The following is a 4,567-nucleotide window of genomic DNA, read 5'->3' on the forward strand; positions in this document are numbered from 1 at the left end:
CGCCTTGCTTCCCCCGCCTGGCTGCCTTCTGCCCCACGGAGGCCAACTTCTTACCTGGGGGCGGGGGGGCCGAGGGGGTAGGCGATGGGGAGGCCCTCATCTGGAGCGCGGTGACTCAGCCACCCGGGCAGACCGCCCGCCCGGGATTCCCTTTCCCCAGCCTTGCCCCGTCACCGGGCCCCCCCTGCCCCCCACCGAGGAGTGACAGTGCCGGCGGCCGTGGTCCGCTATGTGTCACTGCGGGCCTTGTGTCTGCCTCTGACTGGGCGCTGTGTTCAGCCTTCTGTCTGACAAGGTCGGCTGTGTGTGGGTCCTGGTGTCTGGCTCCGTATTCACCCACGTATCTGCTCATCTCGTCTGCCCCGGTGCCTGTGTCTGGCACGTTCCTGTCATTATCCCTGTCTACACGAGTCCGGGGGCCTGCGTGTCTGCCTGGCTTCTGCCTCGGCTTTTGTCTAGCTCTGCCTTTGCATTACTTGCATGATCACGTGTGTCTCTGCACATCCCCTTCTGAATGCCTGCATGAACCTGAACAGAGTCGGAAAACCGAGAGCAGGCTGACCCTGAAACTCAACGTCCCTCTTGCTGGTTCAGTGTTCCTTCAGCGAGTCAAATATTCTCGGTAGGGGCGTGGGGGTGGGGCTGTTGTCTGCCTTCAGTCAAGTTCTGTTCCATTCCGCATCTCGGCTTAGCCTCACAGCTACTCATTATGACAATCACTGCTAGCACTTCTTGAGTACTTATGCTTGTCAGGCACTGTGTAACGCACCTCACATTCTTATTTTTCTGGGGCCAGGGGCTCCTTAAACCCTGATGAAGGTGGTACTTTTACCCCTCCCATTTTACAAATGAGGAATTTGGGGCTCAGAGAGGTTAGATTAACTTGGCCAAGGTCATTCTGCGAGTGAGTGAAAGAAATGGGCTTCCTTCTTACCACACTTTTCTACTGCCTCTGTGACATTCTGACGAGTTTTCCTGGGCCAGCCTGTCACTCACCTCTATCCCATCTTTCCACCCCACCCCACCCCCAAGGACCCCTTGCCCTCTAGAGAAAGTAAGGGTAGGCGGTGGTGCTTCATCCCTGCAGGAACTATGTGGCTTAAAGAAACTGGGTTTTTTGGCAAAGCAACTCATTGAGTCAACACATTCATCCAACACAAATCCACTGAGGCCCCCAACGTGCAAACTACCATGGCCAAGGGAGAGAAACACATGGAACAGGCCCCATTCTGAAGCGCCTCAGTCAGTAGTGGGCGAGGGGCATAGACACTCCAAGAACTGAAGTCCCCCCTAAGCATTCACTTTCTTTCTCTCCTGCAGAGGGATGGGAAAGGGTAGTGCAGGGCCTCAGACATTACAGGGAAGGAAGGGGGGGTTGGGGGATAAGACTTTAGGTATGGGGGACAAATGCTACAGTGCAATACCAAGAGGATGGGGCAGAAGGAACTGGAAAGAAAGGTAATGAGGCAAGACCGTCATGGCAACAAGTTCTTATAGCAAAGGTCTCCAGTCTCTCCCCAGCTCCACTTCTAATCACTCTCCATAAACCAGGTTAATAACAGTTCTTACAGGAAGGAGCGAAGTCCTCCGGCTACTCCAAGTATCTCATGGCTACAAGTCTACAAAGCCTAGTATAATTCAACATGAAACTCGGTTGTAGCACTGAGTAAGGAGGTTTTTTGGGTGGCAGTGGAGAGGCTGGTGAAGGACACGGGTGTACCATTCATAGGAGGCAGAGGGGTGCACCATAAACCAGAAGGCGGAACTACTCAAGTCCTTCAGGGGACACTCAAGAGTTTGGACTGGACCATTGTGAGGAGTGGGCACAGTCCAGAAAATAGCACTCCTCAGGCACATGGTGCTGAGTTGGACTGTTGAGGGTGGGGATCACTCAGGGCTGGACTTACCAACTGGGGTTTGATGCACCCCTGTCTCATTGGAACCAGTGCCCCAGCGATGGGGTGCAGATCCCGGGTGGGTTGAGTTGGCTGTGCTACGGGGCTGGCATGGTGCCTGGGGGAACCTAGAAGAAAAAGGGCAGAAAGAGATGAGGTCTTCCAGGTTTAAGGATTTTCCTAGGCTCCCTGCCCCCTGATTGAGGAGAAACCTGGCTCCTGGTCAGGCAGGCAGGGAGCACCTGTTTCCATGGTAACCAGGAAAAGCCATGCCCAAAGTGGTCCTCCAACCATCCCCTTTAGGAAGGAGCCTAGGCCTGGTGGTAAGGGGAGGGGCGTGCAATGGTAGTTGCCTGAGCCCAGTGTGGACACACAGTCCAGAACCCTCTTCCACGAGGCTCTCCTGCTGAGACTTTCCCAGCCCCAAAGGTGCCTCAGCTGCCCCTGACATCTGTACCCAAGTAAGCCTTATTCCTGGCTCCAGGCAAGCAGATACTTCTTCCTTCAGCTGTGCCTCCTCCCAACCTTATCAAGACACTAGCCAGTCCACCCCACCCTCTGGACTCTGCCCTCTCCTCTTCCCCCAGGCGGGAGCACCCAGGTCTCCAGACAAGATGAACGGGCCCAGCAAGGAGGAGCCTTCTTCCTTAGCAAGGATTCTGGCTCTGGGCTTGGACCTAGAAGTGGACTCTGTAACAAGCCTCCCCTCTATCCCATCCCCCAAGGCAATATCCTGTTACCCCATCACCTTCTTCCTCTTTGTGGCCCTAAAAGGTGACTAAGGCTTCCCCCCTACCCCCTTTGACCAATCAGGTATGAGAAGGTCTTTAAAGCCAAGTCCAGGGCCAAGAACCAGCTGTCCATCTAAGGGTCAGATCCAAGCCTGCCCTTACCGCAGACTCACTCCTCAGGGACCTAAGTTTTCTGCTCCCTAACTACACACTTCTCTGCCTTGAGAGACCCAGACCCTTGGGTTCCCAGGCTAGGGCTGGCCCTCAGCCCCCATCCCTCTCCAAGCCCCAAAGGCTCAGGCTTCTGGCCCCCAGCCTCCATGATGCAATGTGCTGCAAGTTTCCTGGCTGCTGATGACACTGCCCCTAGGGAGGTGCTATTTCTGACCCGTGTAAGGCCCCTCACCAGGCCAGAGGCGGTGGTCAGTGGCACACTTGGGAGACCACACCGACAAGGCCTTCTGCTGCAGAAAGGAGCTTGAGCTGAATCGTCAGGGACCCTCGGAATGTGGGACCATGCAGGGTGTGTGTATAGTCTACAGCATGTGTATGTAGTTCTGAGAGTGTGTGTGTGTATGTGTGTTGTGGGGGGGGGGTAGGGGTGTGCAAGGGAGGGTCTGGCCCAGAAAAAGGGACATAAGCAGGCCTCAGGACAACCAAGAGGAGGAATAGAGGGGAGCCAAGGAGGACCAGAGGGGTGTGGGGTGTCTGGACAGCAGCGTGGGGGAGGGGCTAGTAGCCATTTAAAGAACCGGCCCCAGAGCTTTAATCCCTCACCAGCCCTGGCCCTGAGCCTGCGGCTGTAATTCATCTGCCCAACAGCTGGGGTGGGTGTGTGGATTGTTGGGGTGGGGGGGTGGAGTATGTGGATGAGATGGGGGAGCTGGGGGAGGGGCTGGGGCTTTCTCGTGCACAGAGCCAAACAACAAAAGGGGAAGCTGAAGGGCCAGCTCCTAAGAGCCCAGGCCAAGGTGCTGACCAGCAGACATGCCCAAGGTTGGAGGGTGCCACACTCAGTAGTTTAGGCTCAGAGATTCTCAGACAAGGAGTCAGTGAAGCCAAAGGTGGGGCCCTGGAGAAAGTCCAGGCTTAGTGCCCCCCAGACAGGCTGTCACCGCTCCCCACACCCCCACACCGTCCCACAGCTGGCAGGCTCGGCAACAGATCCGGCCTCCAAGGCTCTGCCAGCCTCCCCAGACTCGGCCTGCCGGCTCCCCCTCCCGCCTGCACAGGGTGGCAATGGCCACACTGAGGCTGTCCCTTTAAATCATTACCACCCCTGACTGTGTGCACAAACCGAGGGCCCTGCCCCCCAGGCAGGCGGCTTGCCATCTCCCCTCCACGAGTCCCCAGAAATGTGAGGGCCATTTAAAGGGACAACAGAGAGACCGCTGGCTCTCAAGTCGCCCCTCACCCCCACCTCGCTCACACAGCCCCTTTCCCCAGCGGCATACTGACCCTAGCCCCTCCAGTAGCCCCCCCCCCCAATTCCGGTCCTCTCCCCACCCCTAGAGACTGCTAGGAAGAGAAAGGGGGCCAGAGTTGGGAAGCGGGGGAACTGGGGACGACAGGCAAAGACGGGGGACTCCCTTCTTCCCCGGAGCCCCAGGGGTAGATCGGAGGGGAAGTCAGGGCCCTGGAAGGGAGAGACGCGGCGGAGCCCCGAAAGGTGCCGCGGGCAGACCTGGGGCGCACAGGCTGTCGGGCGAGGGGAGCGCAGTCGGGCTGCAAGAGACGGCGGCGGCGCGGCCAGCGGGCTACAAGTCCAAGTGGAGCAGATGGAACAAGGAGAGCCAGGGAATAGAGGCAAAGCCGAGGGAAAACGGGGAGACGGAACCAGGGAAAGGGGTCATCCGGGAAAGGGGGGGGAGAAAATCAGAGGGGGAGGGAGAGCCGGGCCGGGGTTACCTGCTGGGTGTCTGTCCCCCGGCGGTGCCCCCG

At 57.9% G+C, this 4,567-nt stretch overlaps 1 protein-coding gene across 3 annotated transcripts in view; it reads right to left on the minus strand.

Annotated features, from left to right (window-relative positions):
* Nucleotides 1–4,567, minus strand: part of KDM6B (lysine demethylase 6B) — a 20,534-nt gene that overhangs the window by 11,660 nt on the left and 4,307 nt on the right. For all 3 annotated transcript variants that reach the window (XM_004712915.3, XM_045293426.1, XM_045293425.1), the window contains exon 2: nucleotides 1,908–2,023. The gene's annotated coding sequence lies outside the window, so the exon portion shown is untranslated. The remainder of the gene's footprint in view (nucleotides 1–1,907; nucleotides 2,024–4,567) is intronic.

The sequence above is a fragment of the Echinops telfairi genome, unplaced genomic scaffold (genome assembly GCF_000313985.2).
Source record: "Echinops telfairi isolate 266 unplaced genomic scaffold, ASM31398v2 ScPeMD7_2010;HRSCAF=2546, whole genome shotgun sequence".
Lineage (NCBI taxonomy): Eukaryota > Metazoa > Chordata > Mammalia > Afrosoricida > Tenrecidae > Echinops > Echinops telfairi.